We start from the raw sequence: 12,831 nt of genomic DNA on the forward strand, positions 1-12,831 counted from the left end.
AACGGTCTTCAATGTGTGCGTTCAACGTAGAGAGTTAAGCTGATGTGTGTTTGCAGGAGTTTGTAAACCCTTTCTGTGAAGAAGCGGAAAAAGCATTTTCCCGTCCAAATCCAAGCATTTAAGAAATAGCTGGAAATCTCCGTGTAAAACACAAAACGAACGTTTCCTTCAAACTGTTCTGCTGCGTGTTCGCCTAACTAAGGGAGTCGTATCCGGGTTCAGACGCAGAGAGTGAGAAGCAGTTTCTTCCAGGAGCTGCGTTTTTGTATTCTAGAGTGAATGGGAGTAAACGCTGTATTGAGAAATATCTGCTTCTAAAACCAAAACGGAGCTACCTAACAGAACGGTCTTCAATGTGTGCGTTCAACGTAGAGAGTTAAGCTGATGTGTGTTTGCAGGAGTTTGTAAACCCTTTCTGTGAAGAAGCGGAAAAAGCATTTTCCCGGCCAAATCCAAGCATTTAAGAAATAGCTGGAAATCTCCGTCTAAAACAGAAAACGAACGTTTCCTTCAAACTGTTCTGCTGCGTGTTCGCCTGACTAAGGGAGTTGAATCCGCGTTTAGATGCAGAGAGTGAGAAGCAGTTTCTTCCAGGAGCTGCGTTTTGGTATTCCAGAGTGAATGGGAGTAAACGCTGTATTGAGAAATATCTGCTTCTAAAACCAAAACGGAGCTACCTAACAGAGCGCTCTTAAACGTGTGCGTTCAACTTGGAGAGTTAAGATGATGTGTGTTTGCAGGAGTTTGTAAACCCTTTCTGTGAAGAAGCGGAAAAAGCATTTTCCCGGCCAAATCCAAGCATTTAAGAAATAGCTGGAAATCTCCGTCTAAAACACAAAACGAACGTTTACGTCAAACTGCTCTGCTGCGTGTTCACCTAACTAAGGGAGTTGAATCCGCGTTTAGACGCAGAGAGTGAGAAGCAGTTTCTTCCAGGAGCTGCGTTTTGGTATTCCAGAGTGAATGGGAGTAAACGCTGTATTGAGAAATATCTGCTTCTAAAACCAAAACGGAGCTACCTAACAGAACGCTCTTCAATGTGTGCGTTCAACTTAGAGAGTTAAGATGATGTGTGTTTGCAGGAGTTTGTAAACCCTTTCTGTGAAGAAGCGGAAAAAGCATTTTCCCGACCAAATCCAAGCATTTAAGAAATAGCTGGATATCTTTGTCTAAAGCACAACACGAACGTTTCCTTCAAACTGCTCTGCTGCGTGTTCGCCTAACTAAGGGAGTTGAATCCGCGTTTAGAAGCAGAGAGTGAGTAGCAGTTTCTTCCAGGAGCTGCGTTTTGGTATTCCAGAGTGAATGGGAGTTAACGCTGTATTGAGAAATATCTGCTTCTAAAACCAAAACGGAGCTACCTAACAGAACGGTCTTCAATGTGTGCGTTCAACTTAGAGAGTTAAGCTGATGTGTGTTTGCAGGAGTTTGTAAACCCTTTCTGTGAAGAAGCGGAAAGAGCATTTTCCCGGCCAAATCCAAGCATTTAAGAAATAGCTGGAAATCTCCGTCTAAAACACAAAACGAACGTTTCCTTCAAACTGTTCTGCTGCGTGTTCGCCTAACTAAGGGAGTTGAATCCGGGTTCAGACGCAGAGAGTGAGAAGAAGTTTCTTCCAGGAGCTGCGTTTTGGTATTCCAGAGTGAATGGGAGTAAACGCTGTATTGAGAAATATCTGCTTCTAAAACCAAAACGGAGCTACCTAACAGAACGGTCGTCAATGTGTGCGTACAACTTAGAGAGTTAAGCTGATGTGTGTTTGCAGGAGTTTGTAAACCCTTTCTGTGAAGAAGGGGAAAAAGCATTTTCCCGGCCAAATCCAAGCATTTAAGAAATAGCTGGAAATCTCCGTCTAAAACACAAGGCGAACGTTTCCTTCAAACTGCTCTGCTGCGTGTTTGCCTAACTAAGGGAGTTGAATCCGCGTTTAGACGCAGAGAGTGAGAAGCAGTTTCTTCCAGGAGCTGCGTTTTGGTATTCCAGAGTGAATGGGAGTAAACGCTGTATTGAGAAATATCTGCTTCCAAAACCAAAACGGAGAGTCCTAATAGAACGGTCTTCAATGTGTGCGTTCAACTTAGAGAGTTAAGCTGATGTGTGTTTGCAGGAGTTTGTAAACCCTTTCTGTGAAAAAGGGGAAAACGCATTTTTCCGGCCAAATCCAAGCATTTAAGAAATAGCTGGAAATCTCCGTCTAAAACAAAAAACGAACGTTTCCTTCAAACTGCTCTGCTGCGTGTTCGCCTGACTAAGGGAGTTGAATCCGCGTTTAGACACAGAGAGTGAGAAGCAGTTTCTTCCAGGAGCTGTGTTTTGGTATTCCAGAGTGAATGGGAGTAAACGCTGTATTGAGAAATATCTGCTTCTAAAACCAAAACGGAGCTACCTAACAGAACGGTCTTCAATGTGTGCGTTCAACTTAGAGAGTTAAGCTGATGTGTGTTTGCAGGAGTTTGTAAACCCTTTCTGTGAAGAAGTGGAAAAAGCATTTTCCCGGCCAAATCCAAGCATTTAAGAAAGAGCTGGAAATCTTTGTCTAAAGTACAAGACGAACGTTTACGTCAAACTGCTCTGCTGCGTGTTCGCCTAACTAAGGGAGTTGAATCCGCGTTTAGACGCAGAGAGTGAGAAGCAGTTTCTTCCAGGAGCTGCGTTTTGGTATTCCAGAGGGAATGGGAGTAAACGCTGTATTGAGAAATATCTGCTTCTAAAACCAAAACGGAGCTACCTAACAGAACGCTCTTCAATGTTTGCGTTCAACTTAGAGAGTTAAGCTGATGTGTGTTTGCAGGAGTTTGTAAACCCTTTCTGTGAAGAAGCGGAAAAAGCATTTTCCCGTCCAAATCCAAGCATTTAAGAAATAGCTGGAAATCTCCGTGTAAAACACAAAACGAAGGTTTCCTTCAAACTGTTCTGCTGCGTGTTCGCCTAACTAAGGGAGTCGTATCCGGGTTCAGACGCAGAGAGTGAGAAGCAGTTTCTTCCAGGAGCTGCGTTTTTGTATTCTAGAGTGAATGGGAGTAAACGCTGTATTGAGAAATATCTGCTTCTAAAACCAAAACGGAGCTACCTAACAGAACGCTCTTCAATGTGTGCGTTCAACTTAGAGAGTTAAGATGATGTGTGTTTGCAGGAGTTTGTAAACCCTTTCTGTGAAGAAGCGGAAAAAGCATTTTCCCGGCCAATTCCAAGCATTTAAGAAATACTTTGAAATCTCCGTCTAAAACACAAAACGAACGTTTCCTTCGAACTGCTCTGCTGCGTGTTCGCCGAACTAAGGGAGCTGAATCCGCGTTTAGACGCAGAGAGTGAGAAGCAGTTTCTTCCAGGAGCTGCGTTTTGGTATTCCAGAGTGAATGGGAGTAAACGCTGTATTGAGAAATATCTGCTTCTAAAACCAAAACGGAGCTACCTAACAGAACGGTCTTCAATTTGTGTGTTCAACTTAGAGAGGTTAGCTGATGTGTGTTTGCAGGAGTTTGTAAACCCTTTCTGTGAAGAAGCGGAAAAAGCATTTTCCCGTCCAAATCCAAGCATTTAAGAAATAGCTGGAAATCTCCGTCTAAAACACAAAACGAACGTTTCCTTCAAACTGCTCTGCTGCGTGTTCGCCTAACTAAGGGAGTTGAATCCGCGTTTAGACGCAGAGAGTGAGAAGCAGTTTCTTCCAGGAGCTCCGTTTTGGTATTCCAGAGTGAATGGGAGTAAACGCTGTATTGAGAAATATCTGCTTCTAAAACCGAAACGGAGCTACCTAACAAAACGGTCTTCAATGTGTGCATTCAACTTAGAGAGTTAAGCTGATGTGTGTTGGCAGGAGTTTGTAAACCCTTTCTGTGAAGAAGCGGAAAAAGCATTTTCCCGGCCAAATCCAAGCATTTAAGAAATAGCTGGAAATCTCCGTCTAAAGCACAAAACGAACGTTTCCTTCAAACTGCTCTGCTGCGTGTTCGCGTAACTAAGGGAGTTGAATCCGCGTTTAGACGCAGAGAGTGAGAAGCAGTTTCTTCCAGGAGCTGCGTTTTGGTATTCCAGAGTGAATGGGAGTAAACGCTGTATTGAGAAATATCTGCTTCTAAAACCAAAACGGAGCTACCTAACAGAACGGTCTTCAATGTGTGCATTCAACATAGAGAGTTAAGCTGATGTGTGTTTGCAGGAGTTTGTAAACCCTTTCTGTGAAGAAGCGGAAAAAGCATTTTCCCGGCGAAATCCAAGCATTTAAGAAATAGTTTGAAATCTCCGTCTAAAACACAAAACGAACGTTTCCTTCAAACTGCTCTGCTGCGTGTTTGCCTAACTAAGGGAGTTGAATCCGCGTTTACACGCAGAGAATGAGAAGCAGTTTCTTCCAAGAGCTGCGTTTTGGTATTAAAGAGTGAATGGGAGTAAACGCTGTATTCAGAAATATCTGCTTCTAAAACCAAAACGGAGCTACCTAACAGACCGGTCTTCAATGTGTGCGTTCAACTTAGAGAGTTAAGATGATGTGTGTTTGCAGGAGTTTGTAAACCCTTTCTGTGAAGAAGCGGAAAAAGCATTTTCCCGGCCAAATACAACCATTTAAGAAATAGCTGGAAATCTCCGTCTAAAACACAAAACGAACGTTTCCTTCAAACTGCTCTGCTGCGTGTTCGCCTAACTAAGGGAGTTGAATCCGGGTTCAGACGCAGAGAGTGAGAAGCAGTTTCTTCCAGGAGCTGCGTTTTTTTATTCCAGAGTGAATGAAAATAAACGCAGTATTGAGCAATATCTGCTTCTAAAACCAAAACGGAGCTACCTAACAGAACGGTCTTCAATGTGTTCGTTCAACTTAGAGAGTTAAGCTGATGTGTGTTTGCAGGAGTTTGTAAACCCTTTCTGTGAAGAAGCGGAAAAAGCATTTTCCCGGCAAAATCCAAGCATTTAAGAAATAGCTGGATATCTTTGTCTAAAGCACAAGACGAACGTTGCCTTCAAACTGCTCTGCTGCGTGTTCGCCTAACGAAGGGAGTTGAATCCGCGTTTAGACGCAGAGAGTGAGTAGCAGTTTCTTCCAGGAGCTGCGTTTTGGTATTCCAGAGTGAATGGGAATAAACGCTGTATTGAGAAATATCTGCTTCTAAAACCAAAACGGAGCTACCTAACAGAACGGTCTTCAATGTGTGCGTTCAACTTTTAGAGTTAAGCTAATGTGTGTTTGCAGGAGTTTGTAAACCCTTTCTGTGAAGAAGCGGAAAAAGCATTTTCCCGGCCAAAACCAAGCATTAAAGAAATAGCTGGAAATCTTTGTCTAAAGCACAAGACGAAGGTTTCCTTCAAACTGCTCTGCTGCGTGTTCGCCTAACTAAGGGAGTTGAATCCGGGTTTAGACGCAGAGAGTGAGAAGCAGTTTCTTCCAGGAGCTGCGTTTTGGTATCCCAGAGTGAATGGGAGTAAACGCAGTATTGAGCAATATCTGCTTCTAAAACCAAAACGGAGCTACCTAACAGAACGCTCTTCAATGTGTGCGTTCAACTTAGAGAGTTAAGATGATGTGTGTTTGCAGGAGTTTGTAAACCCTTTCTGTGAAGAAGCGGAGAAAGCATTTTCCCGACCAAATCCAAGCATTTAAGAAATAGCTGGATATCTTTGTCTAAAGCACAACACGAACGTTTCCTTCAAACTGCTCTGCTGCGTGTTCGCCTAACTAAGGGAGATGAATCCGCGTTTAGACGCAGAGAGTGAGAAGCAGTTTCTTCCAGGAGCTGCGTTTTCGTATTCCAGAGTGAATGGGAGTAAACGCTGTATTCAGAAATATCTGCTTCTAAAACGAAAACGGAGCTACCTAACAGAACGGTCTTCAATGTGTGCGTTCAACTTAGAGAGTTAAGCTGATGTGTGTTTGCAGGAGTTTGTAAACCCTTTCTGTGAAGAAGCGGAAAAAGCATTTTCCAGGCCAAATCCAAGCATTTAAGAAATAGCTGGAAATCTCCGTCTAAAACACAAATAGAACGTTTCCTTCAAACTCTTCTGCTGCGTGTTCGCCTAACTAAGGGAGTTGAATCCGAATTCAGACGCAGAGAGTGAGAAGAAGTTTCTTCCAGGAGCTGCGTTTTGGTATTCCAGAGTGAATGGGAGTAAACGCTGTATTGAGAAATATCTGCTTCTAAAACCAAAACGGAGCTACCTAACAGAACGGTCTTCAATGTGTGCGTACAACTTAGAGAGTTAAGCTGATGTGTGTTTGCAGGAGTTTGTAAACCCTTTCTGTGAAGAAGGGGAAAAAGCATTTTCCCGGCCAAATCCAAGCATTTAAGAAATAGCTGGAAATCTCCGTCTAAAACACAAAGCGAACGTTTCCTTAAAACTGCTCTGCTGCGTGTTTGCCTAACTAAGGGAGTTGAATCCGCGTTTAGACGCAGAGAGTGAGAAGCAGTTTCTTCCAGGAGCTGCGTTTTGGTATTCCAGAGTGAATGGGAGTAAACGCTGTATTGAGAAATATCTGCTTCCAAAACCAAAACGGAGAGTCCTAATAGAACGGTCTTCAATGTGTGCGTTCAACTTAGAGAGTTAAGATGATGTGTGTTTGCAGGAGTTTGTAAACCCTTTCTGTGAAAAAGGGGAAAACGCATTTTTCCGGCCAAATCCAAGCATTTAAGAAATAGCTGGAAATCTCCGTCTAAAACAAAAAACGAACGTTTCCTTCAAACTGCTCTGCTGCGTGTTCGCCTGACTAAGGGAGTTGAATCCGCGTTTAGACACAGAGAGTGAGAAGCAGTTTCTTCCAGGAGCTGTGTTTTGGTATTCCAGAGTGAATGGGAGTAAACGCTGTATTGAGAAATATCTGCTTCTAAAACCAAAACGGAGCTACCTAACAGAACGGTCTTCAATGTGTGCGTTCAACTTAGAGAGTTAAGCTGATGTGTGTTTTCAGGAGTTTGTAAACCCTTTCTGTGAAGAAGTGGAAAAAGCATTTTCCCGGCCAAATCCAAGCATTTAAGAAAGAGCTGGAAATCTTTGTCTAAAGCACAAGACGAACGTTTACGTCAAACTGCTCTGCTGCGTGTTCGCCTAACTAAGGGAGTTGAATCCGCGTTTAGACGCAGAGAGTGAGAAGCAGTTTCTTCCAGGAGCTGCGTTTTGGTATTCCAGAGGGAATGGGAGTAAACGCTGTATTGAGAAATATCTGCTTCTAAAACCAAAACGGAGCTACCTAACAGAACGCTCTTCAATGTTTGCGTTCAACTTAGAGAGTTAAGCTGATGTGTGTTTGCAGGAGTTTGTAAACCCTTTCTGTGAAGAAGCGGAAAAAGCATTTTCCCGTCCAAATCCAAGCATTTAAGAAATAGCTGGAAATCTCCGTGTAAAACACAAAACGAACGTTTCCTTCAAACTGTTCTGCTGCGTGTTCGCCTAACTAAGGGAGTCGTATCCGGGTTCAGACGCAGAGAGTGAGAAGCAGTTTCTTCCAGGAGCTGCGTTTTTGTATTCTAGAGTGAATGGGAGTAAACGCTGTATTGAGAAATATCTGCTTCTAAAACCAAAACGGAGCTACCTAACAGAACGGTCTTCAATGTGTGCGTTCAACGTAGAGAGTTAAGCTGATGTGTGTTTGCAGGAGTTTGTAAACCCTTTCTGTGAAGAAGCGGAAAAAGCATTTTCCCGGCCAAATCCAAGCATTTAAGAAATAGCTGGAAATCTCCGTCTAAAACAGAAAACGAACGTTTCCTTCAAACTGTTCTGCTGCGTGTTCGCCTAAGGGAGTTGAATCCGCGTTTAGATGCAGAGAGTGAGAAGCAGTTTCTTCCAGGAGCTGCGTTTTGGTATTCCAGAGTGAATGGGAGTAAACGCTGTATTGAGAAATATCTGCTTCTAAAACCAAAACGGAGCTACCTAACAGAGCGCTCTTAAACGTGTGCGTTCAACTTGGAGAGTTAAGATGATGTGTGTTTGCAGGAGTTTGTAAACCCTTTCTGTGAAGAAGCGGAAAAAGCATTTTCCCGGCCAAATCCAAGCATTTAAGAAATAGCTGGAAATCTCCGTCTAAAACACAAAACGAACATTTACGTCAAACTGCTCTGCTGCGTGTTCACCTAAATAAGGGAGTTGAATCCGCGTTTAGACGCAGAGAGTGAGAAGCAGTTTCTTCCAGGAGCTGCGTTTTGGTATTCCAGAGTGAATGGGAGTAAACGCTGTATTGAGAAATATCTGCTTCTAAAACCAAAACGGAGCTACCTAACAGAACGCTCTTCAATGTGTGCGTTCAACTTAGAGAGTTAAGATGATGTGTGTTTGCAGGAGTTTGTAAACCCTTTCTGTGAAGAAGCGGAGAAAGAATTTTCCCGACCAAATCCAAGCATTTAAGAAATAGCTGGATATCTTTGTCTAAAGCACAACACGAACGTTTCCTTCAAACTGCTCTGCTGCGTGTTCGCCTAACTAAGGGAGTTGAATCCGCGTTTAGAAGCAGAGAGTGAGTAGCAGTTTCTTCCAGGAGCTGCGTTTTGGTATTCCAGAGTGAATGGGAGTTAACGCTGTATTGAGAAATATCTGCTTCTAAAACCAAAACGGAGCTACCTAACAGAACGGTCTTCAATGTGTGCGTTCAACTTAGAGAGTTAAGCTGATGTGTGTTTGCAGGAGTTTGTAAACCCTTTCTGTGAAGAAGCGGAAAGAGCATTTTCCCGGCCAAATCCAAGCATTTAAGAAATAGCTGGAAATCTCCGTCTAAAACACAAGGCGAACGTTTCCTTCAAACTGCTCTGCTGCGTGTTTGCCTAACTAAGGGAGTTGAATCCGCGTTTAGACGCAGAGAGTGAGAAGCAGTTTCTTCCAGGAGCTGCGTTTTGGTATTCCAGAGTGAATGGGAGTAAACGCTGTATTGAGAAATATCGGCTTCCAAAACCAAAACGGAGAGTCCTAATAGAACGGTCTTCAATGTGTGCGTTCAACTTAGAGAGTTAAGCTGATGTGTGTTTGCAGGAGTTTGTAAACCCTTTCTGTGAAAAAGGGGAAAACGCATTTTTCCGGCCAAATCCAAGCATTTAAGAAATAGCTGGAAATCTCCGTCTAAAACAAAAAACGAACGTTTCCTTCAAACTGCTCTGCTGCGTGTTCGCCTGACTAAGGGAGTTGAATCCGCGTTTAGACACAGAGAGTGAGAAGCAGTTTCTTCCAGGAGCTGTGTTTTGGTATTCCAGAGTGAATGGGAGTAAACGCTGTATTGAGAAATATCTGCTTCTAAAACCAAAACGGAGCTACCTAACAGAACGGTCTTCAATGTGTGCGTTCAACATAGAGAGTTAAGCTGATGTGTGTTTGCAGGAGTTTGTAAACCCTTTCTGTGAAGAAGTGGAAAAAGCATTTTCCCGGCCAAATCCAAGCATTTAAGAAAGAGCTGGAAATCTTTGTCTAAAGTACAAGACGAACGTTTACGTCAAACTGCTCTGCTGCGTGTTCGCCTAACTAAGGGAGTTGAATCCGCGTTTAGACGCAGAGAGTGAGAAGCAGTTTCTTCCAGGAGCTGCGTTTTGGTATTCCAGAGGGAATGGGAGTAAACGCTGTATTGAGAAATATCTGCTTCTAAAACCAAAACGGAGCTACCTAACAGAACGCTCTTCAATGTTTGCGTTCAACTTAGAGAGTTAAGCTGATGTGTGTTTGCAGGAGTTTGTAAACCCTTTCTGTGAAGAAGCGGAAAAAGCATTTTCCCGTCCAAATCCAAGCATTTAAGAAATAGCTGGAAATCTCCGTGTAAAACACAAAACGAAGGTTTCCTTCAAACTGTTCTGCTGCGTGTTCGCCTAACTAAGGGAGTCGTATCCGGGTTCAGACGCAGAGAGTGAGAAGCAGTTTCTTCCAGGAGCTGCGTTTTTGTATTCTAGAGTGAATGGGAGTAAACGCTGTATTGAGAAATATCTGCTTCTAAAACCAAAACGGAGCTACCTAACAGAACGGTCTTCAATGTGTGCGTTCAACGTAGAGAGTTAAGCTGATGTGTGTTTGCAGGAGTTTGTAAACACTTTCTGTGAAGAAGCGGAAAAAGCATTTTCCCGGCCAAATCCAAGCATTTAAGAAATAGCTGGAAATCTCCGTCTAAAACAGAAAACGAACGTTTCCTTCAAACTGTTCTGCTGCGTGTTCGCCTGACTAAGGGAGTTGAATCCGCGTTTAGATGCAGAGAGTGAGAAGCAGTTTCTTCCAGGAGCTGCGTTTTGGTATTCCAGAGTGAATGGGAGTAAACGCTGTATTGAGAAATATCTGCTTCTAAAACCAAAACGGAGCTACCTAACAGAACGCTCTTAAACGTGTGCGTTCAACTTGGAGAGTTAAGATGATGTGTGTTTGCAGGAGTTTGTAAACCCTTTCTGTGAAGAAGCGGAAAAAGCATTTTCCCGGCCAAATCCAAGCATTTAAGAAATAGCTGGAAATCTCCGTCTAAAACACAAAACGAAAGTTTACGTCAAACTGCTCTGCTGCGTGTTCACCTAACTAAGGGAGTTGAATCCGCGTTTAGACGCAGAGAGTGAGAAGCAGTTTCTTCCAGGAGCTGCGTTTTGGTATTCCAGAGGGAATGGGAGTAAACGCTGTATTGAGAAATATCTGCTTCTAAAACCAAAACGGAGCTACCTAACAGAACGCTCTTCAATGTGTGCGTTCAACTTAGAGAGTTAAGATGATGTGTGTTTGCAGGAGTTTGTAAACCCTTTCTGTGAAGAAGCGGAGAAAGCATTTTCCCGACCAAATCCAAGCATTTAAGAAATAGCTGGATATCTTTGTCTAAAGCACAACACGAACGTTTCCTTCAAACTGCTCTGCTGCGTGTTCGCCTAACTAAGGGAGTTGAATCCGCGTTTAGAAGCAGAGAGTGAGTAGCAGTTTCTTCCAGGAGCTGCGTTTTGGTATTCCAGAGTGAATGGGAGTTAACGCTGTATTGAGAAATATCTGCTTCTAAAACCAAAACGGAGCTACCTAACAGAACGGTCTTCAATGTGTGCGTTCAACTTAGAGAGTTAAGCTGATGTGTGTTTCCAGGAGTTTGTAAACCCTTTCTGTGAAGAAGCGGAAAGAGCATTTTCCCGGCCAAATCCAAGCATTTAAGAAATAGCTAAAAATCTCCGTCTAAAACACAAAACGAACGTTTCCTTCAAACTGTTCTGCTGCGTGTTCGCCTAACTAAGGGAGTTGAATCCGGGTTCAGACGCAGAGAGTGAGAAGAAGTTTCTTCCAGGAGCTGCGTTTTGGTATTCCAGAGTGAATGGGAGTAAACGCTGTATTGAGAAATATCTGCTTCTAAAACCAAAACGGAGCTACCTAACTGAACGGTCTTCAATGTGTGCGTACAACTTAGAGAGTTAAGCTGATGTGTGTTTGCAGGAGTTTGTAAATCCTTTCTGTGAAGAAGGGGAAAAAGCATTTTCCCGGCCAAATCCAAGCATTTAAGAATTAGCTGGAAATCTCCGTCTAAAACACAAAGCGAACGTTTCCTTCGAACTGCTCTGCTGCGTGTTTGCCTAACTAAGGGAGTTGAATCCGCGTTTAGACGCAGAGAGTGAGAAGCAGTTTCTTCCAGGAGCTGCGTTTTGGTATTCCAGAGTGAATGGGAGTAAACGCTGTATTGAGAAATATCGGCTTCCAAAACCAAAACGGAGCTACCTAATAGAACGGTCTTCAATGTGTGCGTTCAACTTAGAGAGTTAAGCTGATGTGTGTTTGCAGGAGTTTGTAAACCCTTTCTGTGAAAAAAAGGAAAACGCATTATTCCGGCCAAATCCAAGCATTTAAGAAATAGCTGGAAATCTCCGTCTAAAACAAAAAACGAACGTTTCCTTCAAACTGCTCTGCTGCGTGTTCGCCTGAATAAGGGAGTTGAATCCGCGTTTAGACACAGAGAGTGAGAAGCAGTTTCTTCCAGGAGCTGTGTTTTGGTATTCCAGAGTGAATGGGAGTAAACGCTGTATTGAGAAATATCTGCTTCTAAAACCAAAACGGAGCTACCTAACAGAACGGTCTTCAATGTGTGCGTTCAACGTTGAGAGTTAAGCTGATGTGTGTTTGCAGGAGTTTGTAAACCCTTTCTGTAAAGAAGTGGAAAAAGCATTTTCCCGGCCAAATCCAAGCATTTAAGAAAGAGCTGGAAATCTTTGTCTAAAGCACAAGACGAACGTTTCCTTCAAACTGCTCTGCTGCGTGTTCGCCTAACTAAGGGAGTTGAATCCGCGTTTAGACGCAGAGAGTGAGAAGCAGTTTCTTCCAGGAGCTGCGTTTTGGTATTCCAGAGTGAATGGGAGTAAACGCTGTATTGAGAAATATCTGCTTCTAAAACCAAAACGGAGCTACCTAACAGAACACTCTTCAATGTTTGCGTTCAACTTAGAGAGCTAAGCTGATGTGTGTTTGCAGGAGTTTGTAAACCCTTTCTGTGAAGAAGCGGAAAAAGCATTTTCCCGTCCAAATCCAAGCATTTAAGAAATAGCTGGAAATCTCCGTCTAAAACACAAAACGAACGTTTCCTTCAAACTGTTCTGCTGCGTGTTCGCCTAACTAAGGGAGTCGTATCCGGGATCAGACGCAGAGAGTGAGAAGCAGTTTCTTCCAGGAGCTGCGTTTTTGTATTCTAGAGTGAATGGGAGTAAACGCTGTATTGAGAAATATCTGCTTCTAAAACCAAAACAGAGCTACCTAACAGAACGGTCTTCAATGTGTGCGTTCAACTTAGAGAGTTAAGCTGATGTGTGTTTGCAGGAGTTTGTAAACACTTTCTGTGAAGAAGCGGAAAAAGCATTTTCCCGGCGAAATCCAAGCATTTAAGAAATAGTTAGAAATCTCCGTCTAAAACACAAAACGAACGTTTCCTTCAAACTGCTCTG

The sequence above is a fragment of the Callithrix jacchus genome, chromosome 4 (genome assembly GCF_049354715.1).
Source record: "Callithrix jacchus isolate 240 chromosome 4, calJac240_pri, whole genome shotgun sequence".
NCBI classification, from domain to species: domain Eukaryota; kingdom Metazoa; phylum Chordata; class Mammalia; order Primates; family Cebidae; genus Callithrix; species Callithrix jacchus.